Raw genomic sequence first — 23,994 nt, forward strand, 5'->3', positions numbered from 1 at the left:
TTTGATCATTCCTAGGCTACCCGCCCAGCATCACAGAGAATATCTTACTGGATATTACTAGCCCTATAATATTCAGTAAGATATTCTCTGTGATGCTGGGGTGGTAGCAGCCACAGATGTCAGCCAGGCCATCACAAGGGTAAATAACCACTACACTTATAAACATGCTGTAGCCAGATAACCATACTGTTTTTTACTAGTCAGTAAGCTTCATGAGATATTCAACACTATAGTATAATATAAGCTTTGTAGTAGATGATTTTGCCCAACTATAGGCTATTATAATTGTTCTGAGCACATTTAAGGTCGGCTAGGCCAGGTTATAATGTTTGGTAGACTAGGTACATTAAATACATTTTCCACTTAAGATGGGCTTATCAGGATGTATTCCTATGTAAGTCAAGAAAGATCTGTAAAAATATATTTGTTTAAAATCACAAAATCATTAATAATCACATTAAGATTAAATCTTTGTTGATATAAATTCAAAATCCCTTAGTCTTTTACTTCCTAATTCTAAAGCAGTGTGATATATAAATTCACTTGACGTATTTTTGAAGTGCTATTTAGTAGCATCATTAACTCAAATTTCATAATTTCAAAATTCAAATTTCATTATTCTAAGAACTTGATAATGAAAGAAATGTTTGGTAAACTTTTTAAGCCAATACATATTCTGTGGTTCTGGAAGAAATTTACAAAATACTGAAATTCTTTGCTCAGCTAACAAATGAGAACCAATAATTTTGAGCTTATCATTATTTAAATGTTTTATAGAATAAGTATATTTTTCATGATTAATTTGTAGAAAATTCAGCATATTATAAAGGAATATATATTATTTAATCTCAAAGATATCTGATATATGTAATCTAAAAGACTTTAACATTACTGAAGATTTGTGTATTAGAGAACTGACAGAATTATTTGAGAAGTGACTTATAACATAGATACATATAACCTATGTAACTGAAAGTATCACTTAAAGACATAGGAAAATACAGTAACATTGCATGAACATTTAGGAAAATTTCTTTTGAATAAAATCTTCATATTGTTTCTGCATTTCAAATGTGTGAACATTATCAATAGACTTGGATACTGCCATGCAGATAAGCATAACTAACTTAATCATCAATCCTTATTTGAATGCCTACCACGTTCTAAGCTTCATAACAAGCAACCATATTGAAAGAGATAAAATGTCTAAGAACACTTTGGATGCAGAGGTGGCAGACAACTAAATAGTTTCAGTATAATTTTGTGAACTCTAGAACAGATTAATCTGTAGGCTTTTATGACAGTACATGAAAAGTATACTTTTTTAATAAACAAAATAATGACTGAAGCCTTCTGGAATGAGTTATCCCCTAAGTTGAACCTTTGAGCTGGATGGAAACTGGCTTTGTGAAAGTGGAAGGAGTCCGTTTCCCAAAGATGGACCAACACGTGAAGTATCAGACAGGCACAAAAAGCAGAATACGTTCAGAGGGAGAAAGCATCTGTGCATGATGTCCAAGAAAGAAAAGAACAAGAATGAGTCCTGAACAAGTAGACCTGTTAAATGTTTTCAGGGTCACAATTATAGTCATCGCTTAGAAACTGTCGCTGTGTATGTCTCTGAAACTCCAGCTTTCTCCTGGTTATATGCCAGTTGGGTCAGAGGACCAGGTTTATTAGCCATTTAATAAGTAGGCTAGTGTGTGAGCATATGAACAGCTGCCCTGAAAATATATAAAAGGAGGAGGCCAAGAAGCACATCCCACTGTGAAGGCCCAGAGGCAACAACTGGTAACAAGCAGTTCTACTAAACCACCCAGAACATCATCCTGTTATCTGCAGAGCATTATTCCCTTGACTGTGCATCAGTCCTCAAAGAGCTTCTAATATATTCAGGAGGTAGGCATCTGATTGCAGATGTTTGACACGACTATCTATGTCACTATGTACAACTACTTATCGTCTACAGAACAGTGACCTGAATGAAAGCAGGGGATATTTCCACTGTTTTAAACTAAATGTGTGTCCAGAGTAAAATGTGATACTCTCCATTATTTGTAAATAATAAAAAGTAACACTGATGTATTTAAATAGATGAAGATATTGGATGGATATTAGAACTGACTCTGAAATTCTGAATTTGTCCTAGGTATGCTATTGTGTGTGTGTAACTAGAGGAAGAGTCAGAGGGGCATTTCCATGAAATAGCCAAATAGTCAAATGATCAAGTGCCTCTGAATGGGGTTTTGCTCCAGTGGATACACAGAAATTTCAAAGAAAGTGAAGTTGCTCAGTCGTATCCGACTCTTTGCGAACCCATGAACTGTAGCTCACCAGGCTCCTCCATCCATGGAATTTTCTAGGCAAGAGTACTGGAGAGGGTTGCCATTCCCTTCTGCAGGGGATCTTCCCAACACAGGGATTGAACCTGGGTCTCCTGCATTGTGGGCAGACGCTTTACTGTCTGAGACACCAGGGAGTCCTAAAAAATGTCAAAGCCATCAACACTGAACAGCAAAACAGTCCTCCCCTGGACTGGGCACTGTAACCATCTACAGAATTGCCAAAGGCACAGATTCCTAACACAGTGCCCAAAGATCATGATGGTCCCAGCTGGGTAGCGGCTTTTTGCATTTTAGTGAATATCCCTGATGAGCTGATACTGCATGTGCAGGGATTGCCGTTAGAGAAACAGAGCTACAGGGCTTAGCTTCTCAGCTCAGATCTGCACCAGGAAATGAGTTTTATACTTCAATATAGATTTGATATTCAATGTATGCATTGAAGCTTTCATTTAGTTTCAATTAGAAATAAGAACTGGGTATATTCAGACTATAGAGATAAGGGGAGAAACAGGGATCTCTCCAAATAGAACTCTTTGTGGGCTGATAACTAATTAATCATAGGCATTTTTCAAGAACTTAGGGTGAATATTTTTGGATGAAACATGTGAACTACAGCAGAATGTTAATATGGAATCTCTGCAACTATTTTGGCTGAGCTTCAAAGTGTAAGAAATACACCTAACATTACAAATATCCTCTTATCTAAAGGAAAGGGAAATGACCCTTAATGCTTTTTATAAATCAACTCTTCCTACATTACTGATTACCCAAGTCCAGATATAAAATGATGGGGCTGAACCTTGAAAGGGAAGATTTTGCCATGGAGAGTTGTAGACATAAAATATTTTTTCTCATGATCATGAGAAAGGAAAAGAGGTTCTTCCCCTTTCACCTTATGCCAAGATAAAGGAGCTTATAAAATCACTAAAATAGTTAAATATTTATGACATGGGATTTGGCAAATGAGATATCCACATGGGAAAGGCAGCTGGCAATGATTATCAGAAGAAAAAAAAATGAAGCAAAAATAAGGCAAAAAGTTTAGCAGCAGATCCTTTTGATATTACAATGGTGACAAGAAAATAACCTAATGAAAGGCTAAAGTAATTTACTTTATTTCACTTTTTACTGTTGATTAATAGTCTCAAACTAAGTAAAGTTTTTTCTTAACTTGCAGATTTTTATACTGAGTGATACAAGAAATTCTGTCTGGTGTAACTGATCATTCCAAAGAATTATGGCCTGTTGAGCATTAGCCAGTTTTATATCTAACCCAGCAATGTTATTGTAATATTTCTTTGTTAAATTGACTAGAGGTAATCTATTTTCTCAGATGTTCACTGGACCAGTCATAATGACTTAATTTTCCCATCATTAATTAATGGGTTAAATAAAATCTTTGATATATGCTTTTATGTTCAGAAATCATGAATGTCATGCTTTTACCTTTTTGAACTTCATACCTTTTCAAGGCTATGGCTCAGACTGAGTTTTTGGTGAAAGTTTGAAGAGGAAAAACTATTAAACATCAAAATAATCTGCTCACCACACAGAGGATGTTGTGCTAAATGAGATTTGGGGGTCATCTTGAATTCATGTCTCATGACTACTGCCTGGAAAGTCAATGTGACTCTGTTTTAGAGTTGTGCACGGTGGATTGCCTAATGCCTTCATTAATCATGAGTCAAATAAAAACATGTGATGCATGTTCATTTTATATTTTGAGAGTAAAATTTTTTGATAAGTATACTTTTATAGTTTTGAAGGTCATTTGCTGAGATTCCCAAGTAGGTTTACCTAACAATTGATAAACTCAGTGCTTGTAGAATCATATCATGTATTCTCTTTAAGTTTAAACAAGTCCTTGAAGACTCCTACAGTATATCTGAATCAATAACTAGGACTTTGCCTATGCTGACTCTGTTTCCCTCATTTATTCTGCATTTTTTTAACTGACTTTGAGGTTTATTTTTGTTTTTCTAGTTTACAAAAGAAGTTATTCTTCATTGGTTCCAGCATTCTCTTTATGACTGAGAATCCAGTTAGCTAATTTTTAAATTTGTTTCCCAGGCTTTACCTGTTTTCCTCTTGATGAAGCTATAGCAAGACAAATAGCAATCCTGTTTACCTTTGTATCCCAAATGCCTACCAGATAGTCTTGCAACCTATAGTCACTAAGTAAATACTTGTTGAAAAAGTAACATTGTTGCTGCTGAGTCTGTTTAGTTTGGTTTTTTTTTCCTTGCTACATTCATTACTTTAATAGGTAGCAGTAATTCTGCAGGTCAACTCTTCCCTCTTTGACTTCCTCCCTGAAGAGTTTCCCGTAACCTGTACTTGGAATCGTGAGGATTAACTCTTGCAATTCCATTCCATATGACCTCACTGAACTCTTATATGCCACTAAATTCTATTCGTGGCATAAAGAGATGGGAATGCCAGACAACCTCGCCTCCTGAGAAACCTGTATGCAGGTCAATAAGCAACAGTTAGAACTGGACATGGAACAACACGCTGGTTCAAAATTGGGAAAGTACGTTGAGGCTGTATAGTGTCACTCTGCTTAAACTTCTATGTAGAGTACATCATGTGAAATCCCAGGCTGGATGAAGCACAGGCCAGAATCAAGATTGGCATGAGAAATATTAATAATCTCATATTTGCAGATGGCACTACCCTTATGGCAGAAAGTAAAGCAGAACTAAAGAGACTCTTGATGAAGGTGAAAGAGGAGAGTGAAAAAGCTGGCTTAAAACTCCTTCAAGAAACGAAGATCATGGCATCTGGTCCCATCACTTCATGGCAAATAGATGGGAAAACAATGGAGACAGTGACAGACTTTATTTTCTTGGGCTTCAAAATCACTGGAAATGGTGACTGCAGCCATGAAATTAAAAGATGATTGCTCCTTGGAAGAAAAGCTATGGCAAACCTAGACAGTATATTAAAAAGCAGGGATATTACTTTGCTGACAAATGTCTGTATAATCAAAGGTATGGTTTTTCCACAGTCATGTATGTATGTGAGAGTTTGACCATAAAGGAGGCTGAGCATCAAAGAATTGATGCTTTTGAACTGTGGTGTTGGAGAAGACTCTTGAGAGTCCCTTGGACTGCAAGGAGATCCAACCAGTCCATCCTAAAGGCAATCAACCCTGAATATTCATTGGAAGGACTGATGCTGAAGTGCCAATACTTTAGCCATCTGATATGAAGAGCTATCTCATTAGAAAAGACCTTGATGCTGGGAAAGATAGAAGACAGGAGGACAAGGGGATGGCAGAGGATGAGGTGGTTGGATGGCATCACCGACTCAACAGACATGAGTTTGAGCAAGCTGTTGGAGTTGGTGAAGGACAGGGAGGCCTGGTGTGCTGCCGTCCATGGGGTCTCAAAGAGTCAGACACGACTGAGTGGCTGAACAATAAAAATCCTGTTTAGTGAAAAACAACCATTTCGAAATGGCAAATAATATATTCAGTAAAAATAAAGAAAAATTAGCTAAAGATGGGACCAGAATATATTTTGTTTTTCTGACAGGTTCTTATCAAAGCCTAAATATAGTTATGTTTAATTCTGGACTAGAAATGTAGATCAACCAATTTGTTTCCACATTGCTAGGATATATTGAGACATTAGAATACTGGCAAGATTTGTAATATTTCCTTTATACCCTAATTTTTATACAAATCAGTATAGGGTCAAGGAAGGATTAGCCCGCAAACATAACAAAATACAAAGATTTAGGAATGGTAACTGGTATAAAAATCTCTGGCTCATTATCAGGTTTATATTCCAAAGCCTTAGTAGTGTCCTACATTTCTAATTTCTCCAAATTATAAGCCTAACTCTTCCCTAAATCCTTAATCCTTATTCCTTGAAGTCCTTACTTGTTAAGTTTCATCAAAAAACCATCCAAAGAGGTGTTTTCCAAGATTGTACATATTCATACTTGCAGTAAGATGTACCCTGGGATTCAAATAGGAAAGACCATCTTAGAGCATTTCCTCTCATTTACGTATCCCTTTCACTTAATATTTAATCAAGTCATTTTCTTGATAAGGCAAGATGATGCTATCTATTAACATAATATTGTGCCCCATGAAAATTAATTGAACTGACTACATGGGTTGCCATACCCTCCTCCAGGGGATCTTCCCCACCTGGGGATCGAAGTTGCGTCTCTTATGTCTACTGCATTTGCCAGTGGGTTCTTTACCACTAGCGCCACCTGGGAAGCCCCAATCTATACCCGTAGGAGTCACCAATGTCCTAACTACTCTAATGAGATGGGAGCAATTCATCTATACCTAAAAACCTCTTAACCCTTCAAATTTTGCATCTCAAGAATTAACTTCCTACTTTTCCCTGAAAACCTGTTCTTCCATTTTTGGACTAATGCTAACTTGAAAATACATTTGCACCCCAATGTTCATAGCAGCATTAGATACAGAGAAAAAATTAAATTATTGGATGCCAGAGTGCTGGGACTGGGGGGGAAGTGAAGGGGCAAAATGGGTGCAAAATGTGAAAATGTACAAACCTCCAGTTACAAAATAAACAAGGCATGGGAAGTAACATATGATGTGGTGACTATTGCTAATATTACTGCATTGGGTATTTTAAAGTTGTTGAGAGTGTACATCTTAAAATCCTTATCACAAGGAAAAAAACTGTAACTGCGCGGTGATGGAGGCTAACAAGACTTATTGTGGTGATCATTTCACAGTATACAGAAGTATCAAGTCATTATTTTGTATACCTGAAACTAATGTAATATTTCAATTATATATCTCAGTATAAAAAAAGACTAATAAAAAAAAAAAGAAAAAAAATAATAGACACACTGAATTGAACTAGCCCTCTTTATACCATCTCTAAAGTAAGTTCAGTGAAACAAGTAGGCCATATTTTTTTTCCAAGACATTAAGTGCACATAGAGATCTAAGTGGAATTATTTTGAAAATCATTTAAAATTAAAATTCTCATACATTTAGGAAGACATTGGTTGCATAATCTTGCAAATATTTAATAGCAAACTAAATACCCTTAACCTATGTAAAGACTTCTCCTCCTGAATTCCACGGAGTGGTCAACTGAGATTCAACAGACACACAAAATGCCAAGTACTACTACACCTCATAATCATTACACCCTGGAGGAAACATTAAGTGATAATACTTAGGATTATTGTTGTTTTTAGAGGATGAAAGTGAAAGTGTTAGCCGTTCAGTCATGTCTAACTCTTTGTGACTCCATGGACTGAGGAGCCTGGCAGGCTACAGTCCATGGCATTCTCCAGGCAAGAATACTGGAGTGGATAGCCATTCCCTTCTCCAAGGGATATTCCAGACTCAGGGATTGAACCCGGGTCTCCTGTAATGCAGGCAGATTCTTTACTGTGACTAGGTCTTTTCAAATTGGGTGATCATTCCCAAACAAAACCAGAACGTATTGTTTGACAGAATTTTAAAGCCCTTTAAAGCATCACTGGAGGAAAATAAATGCATAAATCTTCAAGCTGCTTAAAGGTGAATTTATTCCTATCTTGGCATTTATTCCAAGTTCTAAAGTCAAGAAAACTGTTTTATCACAAATTTGTATGTCATACAGACCAAGTTTTCTCGGGGTTATTTAGGTAAAATTCTAGTAGTAGAGATATTTCTTATGTGTTCCCTGATTGCACAGGTTTAATTAAGAATATTAAATAATTGTGTTGTCACCTAAAATAAATTCTGAAATGTGACAAGGTTAGCAACATATTCTACCCTCTGTCCTCTTTAATGAGTCTTTTTCCAAGCATCCCTGTCTTCATTTTTAGCATTTAATTTTCAAAAGCCGCCAAAGGAGTACTGTGTACAGAGACTGTTCTTCTATAATGTTGACATCATACTTTGAATTTTTAATGGAGGTTCTCAGTAACTCAGTTTGAAAATTAGATGAACTCAACACTCGCACAAACTTAATCTTTCATTATGTCAGTGGAAATTCTAATGATGTCGATGGTTGGAAATATACAGTTACATTTTCTACTATTTATCTACTCAAATAGTTCCAAAAAAGGCTAAGTTGAATTTATAACAGTGGTTGGGCTGTTGTAGGTCTATCACTCGAGAGATAAAGTACAGGTTTTGAAATGATTTTACAGCCAGGCAAGAAACACAATAAAAAATATTAATTATGACAGAAACAGTGACGACCGTTAAATGATAAGCCTTAAAATTTTTTTTGCAGTCCTAATTTTACTTAGAGAAAAAAGGAAGAAAGGCAGACAATAAATAATGCTATTGTTAACTGTAGCCACAGTGCTGTACAGAAGATCTCTTTAACTTACTCTTGCAAAAGTGAAACTTCCTATCTGTTAAACAGCAACTCCCCAGTTCGCCCTTCTCCTTAAAAATTGGGAAAGGAGTATAACAAGGCTATATACTTTTACCCTGCTTAAACATCTATGCAGAGTACATCATGTGACACGCTGGGCTGGATGAAGCACAAGCTGGAATCAAGATTGCTGGGAGCAATAGCAACAGTATCAGATAGGCAGGTGACACGACCCTAATGGCAGAAAGCAAAGAGGAACTAAAGAGCCTCTTGATGAAGGTGAAAAAGGAGAGAGAAAAGCTGACTTAAGGCTCAACATTCAAAAAATTAAGATCATGGCATCACTTCATGGCCAATAGATGGGAAAACAATGGAAAGTGACAGACTATTTTCCTGGGCTCCAAAATCATTGTGGATGGTGACTGCAGCCATGAAATTAAAAGACCTTGCTCCTCGAAAGAAAAGCTGTGACGAAACTAGACAGGATACTAAAATGCAGAGCTACCACTTCTGACAAAGATCTGTCTAGTCAAAGCTATGGTTTTTCCAGTAGTCATGTGCAGATGTGAGAGTTGGACCATAAAGAAGGCTGAGCACCAGAGAATTGATGTTTTCAAAATGTGGTGCTGGAGAAGACTCTTGAGAGTCCCTTGGACAGCAAGGAAATGAGACCAGTCCATCCTAAAAGAGATCAGTCCTGAATATTCATTGAAAGGACCAATGATGAAGCTGAAGCTCCGATACTTTGGTCACCTGATGGGAAGAGTGGACTCATTGGAAAAGATCCTGATGCTGGGAAAGATTGAAGGTAGGAGGAGAAGGTGGTGACAGAGGATGAGATGGTTGGATGGAATTATTGACTTAATGGACATGAGTTTGGGCAAACTCTGGGAGACAGTGAAGGACAGGGAAGCCTAGCATGCTGCAGTCCATTGGGTTACGAAGCATCAAACATGGCTTAGCGAATAAACAACAGGCCTTGGCAACCACCATTCTATGCTCTGTTTCTATTATTTTGAGTTTGACTACCTTAGGTTTAGGTGCCTTATATGGTCGGACTCCTTACTGACTAATTTCATGTAGCACAATGTGCTCGAGGCTAATACCTCCTGTTGCATATGGCAGGATTTCCCTCTTTAAGACCAATTAAGAATGGTATTTGATGGCATGTATATACCAAACATTTTTTATTGATAAATCTGTTGAAAAACCTTTAGCTTATTTCCATACCTTAGGTATTGTGGATAACACTGCAATGAACATCAGAGTGTATTTCATTCTCTTGGATATATATATACACAGAACTGAGATGTCTGGATCATATTATAGTTCTAGTTTAAATTTTTTGATTAACACCATTTTCCATAGTGACTGCACCATTTACATTCCCACCAACTGTGCACAAGGGTTTCCTTTTCTCCACATATTTGCCAACGCTTGTTATTTCTTTTTCTAATAGCCATCCTAAGAGGTGTGATGTGATGTCTCATTGTGGTTTTTATTTATATTTCTTTGAAGATTAGTGATGTTAAGAACCTTTTCATGGACCTCTTGGCCATTTATATGTCTTCTTTGTAAAAGTATCTACTCAGTTCTACCCATTTTTTAACTGAATGGTTTGGTTTCTTTGATATTGAGCAATCTGAGCCCTTTATGTATTTTGCAATATTAACTCTTCTCAGATATATAATTTACAGATATTTTCTCCCATTTGGCAGGTTGTTTTTTCATTTTCTTGATGGTTTCCTCTGCTGTGCAGAGGCTTTCTAGCTTGATGTAGTTTCACTTCATTTATTTCTGCTTTTGTTGCTTTTGCTTCTGGTAATAAACTCAAAAAATTATTGCCAAGACTGATTTCAGGAGCTTACAGCCTATGCTTTCCTCTAAGGGTTTTATGGTTTTAGGTTTTATGTTCAAGTCTTTAATTCACTTTTTGTTGATTTTTGTGTATAGTATATGACAGTAGGCCAGTTTCAATTTTTTGCATGTGGCTTATTTTCCCAAGGCCATTTATTCAAGACACTGGCCTTTCTCTATTGTATATTCTTGGCTCCTTTGTAGTAAATTAATTGACCATTTATGCATAGGTTTATTTCATGTCTCTCTTCTGTTGCATTGATCTATGCATCTGTTTTTATGCCAGTCCTATATTCTTAATTACAATAGCTTTGTAATGTAGCTTGAAATCAGGAAGTGGAATGCCTCCAGCTTTGTTCTTTTTTCTCAAGATTGCTTTGTCTATCCAGGGGTCTTTTGTGGTCCCATACAAATTTTAGGATTAGTTATTCTATTCCTGTGAAAAATACCATTGGAACTTGGATCAGGATTGCAATGACTCAGTAGGTGATTTTGGGTGATATGGGCATTTTAACAATATTAATTCTTCCAATTCACAAGCAATGTAACTGCTGATACTTTACGAGTGACAGTATGATCTTCTTATGTATATGCATGTCTTTAATGAATAATATCAAATGACTTGTCTTTGAATCACTGATCCCTTCTGTTCTGTCAAGTTGGTTGTTGAAACTCTCTACTGATTGTTTCAATTCGTTTATTGTATTCTTTGATTCCAGAATCTGTTTGGTTTTGTTTCTGTTTTTTGTGTCTTTGTTCATAGTCTTATTTTGGCCATGTATTATTTTCTTGATTTTGTCTAGTTTTCCATCTTTGTTCTCTTGCAACTCAGCAAGCTTTTTTAAGATTACTTTGCATTGTTTTCAGGCAATTCATGGATGTCCCCATTTCTTTAGAGTAGGTCACTGGAGATCACTTTGCTCCTTAACTTTTGCCATATTCCCCTCATTCCTCATGTTCTTTGCTCTGCATTTGGTGTCTGTGTATTTGAAAAGACTGCCATCTGTCTGGGACTCCATGGATTGTCAACAGAGAGAGACCTTCAGTACTCACCTTGGCTAGAATCTGGGGAACCTCTCAAACCTTGTCTATGAGAAAAGTTTCTAGGAAGAGAGAAGTTTCTATGAGAAGAGTTTCTCTCTCTCTGGAGGAGTTTCAGGGTTGTGAACCCTCTCCGAATCTTACACAGCCATGGTAGCCACAGTAAGCAACCGGCCCATTTTCCCTAGCGCAGTACACTGGATGTCCAGAACACTGGAGGCAAGCCCGCTTCCCTCTCTTCCTTCAGGAGAAGAAGTCTCCGGGTTGTATGCCTGTCCCCCACCCTGTGGAACTGCGCCTGCTGCAAGACACCCTCCCTTTTCTTTGTTCTTAGCTCCCTACAGACTTTCAAGCTACACTGGTTTCCTCGGTGTTCCCAGGGAGGCAAGACAGTAACAGCTACTGAGGCCAAGCTGTTCTCTCTCAGAGCTGAGCTCTGCTGGACTGGGGAAGGGCCTGATGGTAGTCAAATGAACCTGCTCCTCTGACCCATTTCAGTGCCGCTCTTTTGGTTTTTAAGCCTTTCTGCAGAGGTACTGCAACTTCTTAAATGGGTTCTGGTCAGTCATAAAGGTATTTGGATCCCTACACCATTTTTAAATTGGTGTTTCTGCAGGGGACTTCCTATTCCACCAGCTTGTTGACCTCTCTAAGCAACAGCATATGTTATCATGCAAGACTGAAGGCTATCTCGCTAGGCTCAGAATGACTTCATGGACACTGTCCACACCATCTCTGCTCCGTTTCTTGGTGATATTCTAAGTTTGTTAGTCAAGCAACAAACTTTTAAAAGGGAAGAGCAATAAGTATATGCCACAAAAATTTACATTAATGTAGGTTCAGAAAGGCTAGATAATAAAGTACTTTTAAAGGAAGGGTTAAACCCACAACAAAGGGAGACTTCTGTCCAGTAACTAAGCACTTAGAGCACATAGGAAACCAATGTGTAAACTTTCGTTAATGGCTTGGCTTTCCCTGGGGAATCCAGTGCACAGTGGTCACTTAGGAACTGAGCATAGTTGGACCTGAAAGCCTTTCCTGAACCCATAGAACTTCAAGAACTTAAGGCCCTCATTCAGTTCGGTCACTCAGTCATGTCCGACTCTTAGCGACCCCATGGACTACAGCACGCCAGGCCTCCCTGTCCATCATCAACTCCTCGAGTTTACCCAAACTCATGTCCATTGAGTCAGTGATGCCATCCAACCACCTCACCCTCTGTCGTCCCCTTCTCGTCCCGCCTTCAATCTTTCCCAGCATCAGGGTCTTTTCCAATAAGTCAGCTTTTCGCATCAGGTGGCCAAAGTCCTGGAGTTTCAGCTTCAACATCAGTCCTTCCAATGAACACCCAGGACTGATCTCCTTTAGGATGGACTGGTTGGATCTCCTTGCAGTCCAAGGGACTCTCAAGAGTCTTCTCCAACACCACAGTTCAAAAGCATCAATTCTTCGGCACTCAGCTTTCTTTAGAGTCCAACTCTCACATCCATACATGACCACTGGAAAAACCATAGCCGTTACTAAATGGACCTTTTTTGGTAAAGTAATGTCTCTGCTTTTTAATATGCTGTCTAGGATGGTCCTAACTTCCCTTCCAAGGAGTAAGTGTCTTTTAATTTCATGGCTGCAGTCACCATCTGCAGTGATTTTGGAGCCCCCCAAAATAAAGTCTGCCACTGTTTCTCCATCTATTTGCCACGAAGTGATGGGGCTGGATGCCATGATCTTAGTTTTCTGATTGTTTACCTCATGAGACCAGACCATAAAACCCATCTTCCAGAAAAAGAAGAAAAATTAATGTTTTGGCTTAGATTTAGTATAAAAAGTATCCTCAGGAATGTATGTGTTCAGTCATGTCCAACTCTTCTGCAACCCCATGGACTTTAGCTTGCCAAGCTCCTCTGTCCATGGAATTTTCCAGGCAAGAATATTGGAGTGAGTTGCCATTTCCTACTCTGAGGATCTTCTGACCCAGAGACTGAACCCCCAGCTTTTAAGTCTCCTGCATTAGTAGGCAGATTCTTTTACCACTGTGCCACCTGGAAAACCCCAAGAATGTATACCACTGGCTAATTTCACATGGTTTGTCAATTTTATATTAACAGTACAAGATGGAGAATTCCAATTCAGAAATCAAGAATTACAGTGTTCTCAAAATGGTGGCATTCTTACACCTATCAGAAGCAAACACCCTCATTACAGGCCACATGTAATCCCTACATATTAAAAATGTAATCCCTACAGATTGGATTTTCAGAAGAAGGAAATAATCCTACAAAGAGAATCCCAGGTACGAGGAGAACTAATAAAGCGAGGAACTGGTAAACATATGAGTAAAGCATAATGTCCAAATTTAGTGTATTTAAAGTAAAGTAATATAAATACAAGCATAGATTCATAGAATTGCAAGAGGGAATTTAATGAAAAGTTTACCATTTCAGTGGGAATTATTAAAACACTCAATAATGGAAAGACAAAGCTGACATATTTCTAGATTCTTGTAATTTTATGTGAAGGGAAAAGGGAAAGCTGCATCCCAAATCCCAAAGAATTATGTTAAAATGAGATAAAATTTATTATGAAGATAGAAGAATTTTCTAGATGAGAACATTAAAGTAGGAATTTTTTTGGTCTCTTTTGAGAATAGATTTCATTATTTCTCAGCTAATCTCAATAAACAGGACCTCAAGACACTTTGATAAAAGTACTGAATGAATACTCGAGAAAGACTCATCTTCCACTGTTATTAATAACTGGGATAGACTCAAGTAAGAATATACTTTTAAATCAAGTCATTCTGTCTTAATCTCATGTACTCTTTTACATGAAATTTCACTTAATTTTGTGCAAAAATTAAATACATCTATTTTTCTCCATATAGTCTCCCATGAGAATACAAAACCTTAAGGGAGAAATGTATTCACTGTATTTAGGCACTCATTAGAAACATCAATATTTTGTTCAAGAATACAGTTTGGAGACCAACGTGTGGCCTATGACTTTTAAAAGAACTGTGATATTTTGAAATCACTGGTATGATTTTTTACAATGGCTATCATTATAGCCATTGCACAAACAAAAACTTTCCTTGTAAGATAGAATTCCTTGACTATAGATAAATCCCTGTTTTCTCTCAGAGGTCTTGTGTTCATGTTTCAATACACAAATTTTTTAGAGTAGTTTTAGCTTCATAGGAAAATTGAGAAGAATAGATAGTTCTCTCATATCACCTGCTTCTATGCACACATAGTCCCCTGCATTACAAACGTCCCCCACCAGATGGACAAATTGGTTACAAGCAATAAACCTACCCAGACACATCATTATCACCCAAAGGCTATAGTCTACATTAGATTTCACTCTTGGTGTTATGTGGCTATAGATTTGACAAATATATAATGGCATGTACCGACTCCTACGTCATACAGAAGAGTTTCTCTGGCCTGAAAGTCCTCTGTGCTCTCCCTGTTTTTCTGTCCCTCCCCACAATCTGTGGCAACCACTGATCCCTTTGCTATTTTCATAGTTTTGCCTTATATATGATGTCAAATAGGTGAAATTATACACTGTGTAGTCTTTTCTGATTGACTTCTTTCATTTAATAATATGCATTTTTGTTTATTCCATGTTTTTTCATGGCTTGGTATCTCATGCCTTTTTAGTGCCAAATGATGTTCCATTGTCTGGGTGTACCACAATTTATTTATCCATTCACCTACTAAAGGATATCTTCGTTGCTTCCAAGTTTAAGCAATTATGAATAAAGCTGCTATAAACACCTGTGGGCAGATTCTTGGGGAGACAAATATTTTCAGCTCATTTGAGTAAATGCCAAGAAACAATTGCGGGATGGTATGGTAAGAATACAATTAGATTTATAAGAAACTGGTAAACTGTCTTCCAAAGAGGCTGCACTGTTTTGTATTTCCATTAGCAATGGATGAGAGTGCCTCATTTTAGCCATATTTGTGCTGTGTTTGCCAGGTGTGTGTTGTGACCTCATTACTATTTTAATGTACTATTCCCTAATTGCAGGTAGTGTTGAGTCTTTCTTCACATGTTTAATCTTCATCTGTATGTCTGTATAGATCTTTTGCTCATTTTTTATCTGATTTGTTCATTTTTTATTATTTAGTTTTGAGTATCCTTGGCCTATTTTGGATAACAGTCCTTTGTCCAACACATCCTTTGTGAATAATTTTTCCCGACCTGTGGTTTGTCTTCTCATTTTCTTGTGTCCAATTTTGACCATTAAGACAGCAAACTGGACATACATGTGAATCAGGGTTATATAAAACACCTGTCTAAATGTCTGTTCATTCTAGAATATTAACTCTAGTGTCAGAAATGGTTTAATTCTAAGCCCACCTTTCTACTCACTAAATGTGTGACCTTTGGATTTTACTACTAAAATCTTTTAACATTTATCTCATCTTGTGATTTTCCAGGACAGAGAAATAGCCAATGCGTTTTGAAAGTTCTGTCAGAACCCACAGAGCAGACTCCATATGCATAAACAGTAATAATATGGTTTTAAAAGAATATATGAGGGATTCACTGAACAGTACCATCTCAGCTTCAGCTCAGTCATGTCTCAGAGACTGTAATTCTGTTCAGAAACTGTGTGATTGTTTAGGGTGCAGTAGATACACATTATTTGCTAGTCTAGTATGTCCTCCACCGCACCATAATGGCCTCTGCATTCTCTGTGGTGTTCAGCTTACCTTACCACACTACCTACACTCTATTTCTGCATGCTTTATACAAAACTCCTCAAGGCAGAAGGACTAATTAGTTGGCTTAGCAGAGGATATTTATCAGCGTAGTTACTAGATTGCTGACTCACCTACAGTTTGACGACTTTGGACCAGATATCCATTCTATGCCCAGTCAGCTGTTTTCAAGGACATAGCCTTGTATTTAGCCGTTCAAGGAAGAAATGCTCTGTACTTGCCAAGAACTTCCAATTAAAATTTAAATATGCATATCTATTTAAATATATACATACACATATACATGCATAAACAGTGGAGGACGGGGAAGCCTGGCATGCTGCACTCCATGGGGTTGCAAAGAGTCAGACACATCTGAGCGACTAAACAACAACATATGTACATACACATCTATATATTATATGTATCATATAGGCATAACTTTTAAATAAATATATATGAAATCTATATAAATTTATATGCAAAATGTAATGTCATTTTATGCTGCTATGCTTCTTAATATACCACTTAACCTCCTAATCACTGAATTTCTTTTTTTATTTTTTTTTTATTCTTTGAATCAGCCATGGATTTACATGTATTCCCAATCCCGATCCCCACTCCCACAATCACTGAATTTCAATCATACTATCTTTCTGTCTGAAATCAGGAAATATGTCTCTTCCACAGATCTTTGATTTTGTCTTTTTCTTTACTGTGAACACGTTATGTTGATCATTTCATAACTGGTTGAGTCCAGTAATTCACAACGCAGCTTAAATGTACTTCCTAAAACATGAGACACTCGCTGGCCATGCGTCCAATGTCACTCCCTATTTCATTGCTTTATTTTCTCTATATTACACATCACTGTCTAAAACTGCTTTCCTCTTCTATTTGTCACTGTACTGGAATGTAAGCATCATCACGGTCTGGGCTGTGTCTGCCTCATCTCGCTCAGTCACTGGCAGGATACATTGGCTGGGACAGAGCAGGTGTTTGCTAGATTATTTTGAATACTTAAATGGTTTATCTACTTAAACCATTTATCTACATAAATGGTTTATCTACTTAGAACAAAATCCCCTCCACCAGGTAAAGTATGGTAAACACCTTGGCACCACACAGATATAAAAAGTAGTCCTAACAAATGCTCTCCAAAATAAATGAAAAATATGTCATATTTTTTAAATCTCCTGAAACAAGGCTTACACATATTCATTATGCAAAGATTTTACTGGCTGTTTGGTTTCCCATGACTGCTGAGTTCTTGCAAAGCCATGAGACTCTGATAGCATTAGACCAGGAATACCTCACAAATCACTGAGGTGATGCTCTAGTCCCAAGCAACCCAGATTCTATGCTCTAGGGAACATTAAAAAAAAATATAGCATTCTTTAATTTTCTGTAATCTAGAGAGATCTGTTTTCTTTTTGAAGTATCCATAGCTCCCAACATGGTGACAATTAACTGGACAAGGCAACCTCAGACTTTACAACATAAATAAACAAAGAGGTAGGTAGGTAGGTAGATAGTAGCATTTTATTTTTCTACAGAAAGAAATTGAGACAGAGATATCTATTTTTCTTGACACTGTTGGCTGAAACATACCTAGAATTATATATCATGAGTATATAGTAAAGGCTATAAGAGTAGAATTGGAGGGGAGGTATAAAAAAATGAAAGAAATTAAATTAAAATTTCATATTTTTACTTAGAAAATTTAAACAGTATTTTAAGTATTCAGTTATGACAACATAAAAGATTATTTTATTTATGATATTTCTCTCTACCAACCAGCAGAATCAAAATTTGACATCAACTTTACCTTACTCTGTGATTTCCAAGGTCAGCAATAATTTATGAAAATAGTTTACACAGGAAAAGTTTCCTGAAAATATGTGTGCACACAGCAAGATAAAGTCTTATTAGCACAGTGCTGGAGTGGCATTTGGGTATCTCTATTAATAGGGTTTATGGCCACAGATCCTCTTTTAAAGCAGGCATCAAAGAAAAGAACATGAAAAAAAAGAAAGGAAATCACTTGTACAAAATGACAGCAAAAATCCTCCCTTAAAGTCTATAGAGAAGTGAATACAAACAAAAGGTTTAAGCAGACTTGTAATAATAATTATTTTTAATTGCTAGAAAGCTCTAATTCAAAAAATGAGAAATGATACATAAAAGCACATACAGTGGAATATCTGTTGAAACAGTGCGGCATGAATTTCAGGTGCTGGTGGGAATAAAAGTAGAATTTTTAATATTATACCCTTGGAATTAAATTTAAAATAAAATTGACTTTTTGCTATACTTAAATCCATTTTTATTATTTCTCTAATGTTATCAGTTTAGAATTATAGAAAGAGAATGTGGTGGGAATAAGATAGGGCTTTGTTTATATAGCTGTATATTTGTATCTTTTATTGGTTTATATATAACTTGAAGTAAATTGGAAAAGTACTTTACAACAATATCAATCGGGAATACAAATAATAACATCTATTCTGGGTAGGTTATTAAAATATGTTAGGTTGCTCACAGATTTCTTTGGACGGGCTTGAGGGAAGGAACAATGCCCAACACAGCATTTAGCACCAATGATCAATGGCATTTGGATGCCAGCATTTCTGCTACTAAAGTCCCTAAACGATCAAATCTTCATCGTCACACTGACTGACTCCAATTCAAATCTTCAGTTACATGCTACTCATGAAACCAATGTCCTGACCCTGTGCCTTAATATATAGAAAAGTCTGTGATTGTAGATTTTCTGATTTTTGTAATGGAAAAATAGGACATGGAATCTGGGGAATTATCTTAATTCTCAAAATGTTATGAAGCCACAGATCACACATAAAAGCTATCAGATCATGGTAAAGTTCATATGACAAAGCTGCCTCTTAAAAGGGATAATTTTGAGTTAGACATGATGACATCTTTGCCTTCAAAGATATAGGTTTCTGAAACTGAGTTCAGATGTTTGGCCAAATGTAACATCTGGAATTATTCTATCAGGATTAGAAGTACGTTATTGCAAAGGCTAATAATAATCAATTTTTTCTCCTTAAGTCCTAATGCATCAATTTTCTACAGTAAATCTAAACTTCCTGAGTCCCTCAAAACTTAAGCCTTTCACTTCGCACCCACCAGCATGGCTGGAATGAAAAATCAGATAAGTATTGGCAAATATGTGGGAAGCAGAGATCTTGTACATTACAGACAGAAGCAAAATGATTTCAGTCATTTTGAAAGATCACCTGGCAGTTTCACAAATAGTTAAGTACAGAATTACCATAGGACTCAGTTATTCTCTTAGCTATATACTCAAGAGAAATGAAATCTTACATAGGAGTGCTCATCAAAGCATCATTCACAATAGCCCAAAGACAGAAATAATCAACTGATGAATGGATAAAGTATGGTACAATATCCATTTTCCATGTTATATTGGTCATAAAAAATAATGAAATATTAATGTATGCTATAGCATGGATGATCCTTGAAAAGCATTATGCTAAATGAAAGAAGCCAGTTAAAAAGAGCACATATCTAAGATGCTGTATATATGAAATATACGTGTGTCTGCATGCTCAGTTTTGCTAAGTCATGTTCAACTCTTTGCAACTCCAAGGACTGCAGCCCGCCAGGCTCCTCTGTCCATGAGATTCTGCAAGGCAAGAATACTAGAATGGGTTGCCATGCCCTTCTCCAGGGGCTCTTTCCAGCCCAGGGATCGAACCTGCATCTCCTGTGTCTATTGCAGTGGCAGGAGGATTCTTTACCATGGAGATACCTGAGAAGCCCCATGAAATGTACAGAAGAGGCAAATTTATAGAGATAAAGCTTTCATTAATGGTTGCTTAGGGTTAAAAAGGGGCAAAAGAGTAGGGGAACAGCAGCTACACTGTACAAGTTTTTTCTTTGTGGTGAGAAATATGTTTTAAATTGGACTTTGGTGATGGTTGCACAATTCTGAACACACTAAAAACCACTGAACTGCGTGTCTTAAATGGGTGAGTTATATGGTATGTAAATCACAATAAAGTTGTTTTAACAAGAAAGCGCTGTGAAGCTGGCATTAAGAGGCTGACATCTAAATTTCCCCCGTGATCCGAGGAACCACATCACATCACAGAAATCCCCCGATGCAGAAGTTTCATGGCAGTGCAACTGTTGCCAATGCCCACATATCTCATGCAGAAATAGCAAAAAAATTATGTGCATTTCTGTTTATTCCTTCATTTATTTACTCAGGATACACTTACAGAGAGCCACATGTTCTGGGTCCTACCCTGATCACCTGGAAATCAATCATAAATAAAGTCTACTCTTCATAAGTCAATCATTTAGCAATAGCTTTGATAAATCAAAAATTATCATACAGTAAGTATAATAAAACTACATACACCTTGTTTTTAATGTCTATTGGCTAAAGGATCTGTGAGGTGAGTTAGTGATATAGCAAACATGGACATGGAGCTTCACAGGTAAACGAAGGACAGGGAGCTCAGGAGAGTAAGGAAAAGAGGAAAAGAACAGATTAACATAGAGTTAGCAGGTTTATGAAAAGTGAGTAGAGTTGGAGGACAGAGGCATATAAATGCAGCCAAATAATAGGTCAATTCCAGATTATGAAAGTGATTGGTGGGAGAAGGGACTGATCTCTCTCCTCTTGTCGACTGTTGAAAGTTACTGACAACTTAGAGAAATGATATAACATGACTTTTGTCTGAACTAAGAATGTTATCCTTGCTCAGAATAAAGAATGTTTATTTTCTAGGAAATCAAATATTTATAGGCAAAAAGACACACAAAAAAGTATACGTAACATGTGATTCCATTAATATAAATTGTAGAAAATGCCAGTCATAGTGACTGAAAGAAAATTGATGGTTGCCTACAGACTTGGTAAAGAGTAGGGAGTAGGACAGGATGAGAAATTGCAAAGGAGTAAAACTTTTAAGATGATGTCTATGTTCACAACTTGATTGCAGTGACAGTTTCGCAGGTATATTCAGAACTATACTGTGACTTGTATAGTTTAAACACACACAGTTTGTTTTATGACAAATATACCTCCACAAGGAAAGAAGAAATATATATCATCCAGATGATGAAGGACTAGAATGTTACAAATCATAAGCTAAAATAAGGAACGGTCCCATTCTGTCTGCTAGTGAAGATGACTATAATAAGAATATGTTATTAAAAAATAGGCAGAGGAACTGCAGATACAATTTTCCAAAGATGACATGCAGATGTCCAACAGGTCCACGGGAAGGTGCTCAGCATCACTGTCAGGGAAATGCAGGCTAAAACCACAGCGAGGTATCACCTCACACCTCTTAGAATGGCCATGATCTGAAAGGCGGGAGGTCACAGTGTTGGTGAGAATGTGGAGAAAGGGAATCCTTGCGCACTGTGGGCTGTAAGGTAAGTTGGTGCAGCCACAATGGAGAACAGTGTGGAGGGTCCTCAAGAAATTAGCAACAGAATTACCGTATGATCCAGCATCCCATTTCTGGCTATAAATCCAAAGGAAATGAATACAGGTTACCAAAGAGGTATCTGCATACTCCTGTGTTCATTGTAGCATTATTCATAATAGCCAGAGATGTTTATTAGCAGATAAATGGATAAAGAAATTGCGAGAATACATATATATATATAAACCCATATATATCTTTATATATGTATAAAACAAACCTTATATATATATGTATCTATAACAAACCCTTATATATATGTATATATACCCACATTTATACATACACACACACACACACATATATATATATATATGTATAAAACAAACATAAATAACAAACCTTTCCTATATACAGCTTCAAATCCTAAACAGGAAAGGTTTGTTATTTATCCATGAGAAGGAAGGCAGTCCTGTTTTTACAAAAGCATGAGTGGATCTTGAGAGCAATAAGCTAAGTGAAATAAACCAAAGAAAGACAAATCGGACATGGTATCATTTCTACATAGAATCTCCCCAAAACTCAAGCTCATAGGAGCAGAGTAGAAAAGTGCTTGCCAAGGGCTGAAGGGAGTAGCCAGCAAGAGGTTGGTGAAAGGGTACAAATTTTCAGCTTTAAGATGAATAAGGTCTGAAGAGATAAATGTGTAACATTGTCACTATAGTTGATAACACTGTATTGTATAATTGAAATTTGCTAAGACAATAGAAGTTAAATATTAACAAAAAAGCCTACAGAGAATATATATATATATATATATATATATATATATATATATATATATATATACACACACACACACACATACATACATACATACATATATGTATATATAGGGAGAATATATATGTACATACAGAAAAGAGAAAGGAGGCACCTAACCAACAGGTGATTATTTGGAGTTTAAGCAATAAACTTTCAAAGGCTTCAATTATCAATGATGTTATTTTGTTTGCTTGTTTAATACCCAACTAGACATTCATGACCACCTGACCTGCCTCTTGAGAAACCTATATGCAGGTCAGGAAGCAACAGTTAGAACTGGACATGGGACAACAGACTGGTTCCAAATAGGAAAAGGAGTATGTCAAGGCTGTATATTGTCACCCTGCTTATTTAACTTATATGCAGAGTACATCATGAGAAACTCTGGGCTGGAAGAAGCACAAGTTGGAGTCAAGATTGCAAGGAGAAATATCAATAACCTCAGATATGCAGATGACACCACCCTTATGGCAGAAAGTGAAGAGGAACTAAAAAGCCTCTTGATGAAAGTGAAAGAGGACAGTGAAAAAGTTGGCTTAAAGCTCAACATTCAGAAACTAAGATCATGGCATCTGGTCCCATTACTGCATGAGAAATAGATGGGGAAACAGTGGAAACAGTGGCAGACTTTATTTTTGGGGGCTCCAAAATCACTGCAGATGGTGATTGCAGCCATGAAATTAAAAGACGCTTACTCCTTGGAAGGAAAGTTATGACCAGCCTAGATAGCATATTAAAAAGCAGAGACATTACTCTGCCAACAAAGATCCATCTAGTCAAGGCTATGGTTTTTCCAGTGATCATGTATGGATGTGAGAGTTGGACTGTGAAGAAAGCTAAGCACTGAAAAATTGATGCTTTTGAACTGTGGTGTTGGAGAAGACTCTTGAGAGTCCCTTGGACTGCAAGGAGATCCAACCAGTCCATCTTAAAGGAGATCAGTCCCGGGTGTTCATTGGAAGGACTGATGCTGAAGCTGAAACTCCAGGACTTTGGCCACCTGATGTGAAGTGTTGACTCATTGGAAAAGACCCTGATGCTGGGAGGGATTGGGGGCAGGAGGAGAAGGGGACAACAGAGGATGAGATGGCTGGATGGCATCACCGACTCGATGGACATGAGTTTGGGTAAACTCTGGGAGTTGGTGATGGACAGGGAAGCCTGGTGTGCTGCGATTCATGGGTCGCAAAGCATCAGACATGACTGAGTGACTGAACTGAACTGAAGTGAAACATTCATGATTTTATAATTTTCACCATTATATTCATAAGGACACCTAGCACATAGTAAGTCCTTAAAATATATATATATATGTTAAATAAATGAAGAAATGAACAAGGCTAAAAGTATGACTTCAGGTAATATCAACAAATTGATAAAAAAAAAATCATCAGTACGCATTTGAAATGTATATTATGACCTTCAAGCGACTGAACAAACTCAGAATGTGATCAAAATACCAGCA

The 23,994-nt window shown here is 36.9% G+C and overlaps 1 long non-coding RNA gene across 1 annotated transcript; it reads right to left on the reverse strand.

Moving 5' to 3' along the window:
- Positions 1–9,060: 9,060 nt before the first annotated feature.
- LOC122700647 lies at positions 9,061–23,309 on the reverse strand. Its single transcript, XR_006342848.1, has 2 exons — positions 23,219–23,309; positions 9,061–9,110 (listed from the first exon to the last, which is right to left on the reverse strand). It is a non-coding gene; the product is annotated as an uncharacterized LOC122700647 (long non-coding RNA).
- Positions 23,310–23,994: the final 685 nt, after the last annotated feature.

Source organism: Cervus elaphus, chromosome 9, assembly GCF_910594005.1.
Source record: "Cervus elaphus chromosome 9, mCerEla1.1, whole genome shotgun sequence".
Lineage (NCBI taxonomy): Eukaryota > Metazoa > Chordata > Mammalia > Artiodactyla > Cervidae > Cervus > Cervus elaphus.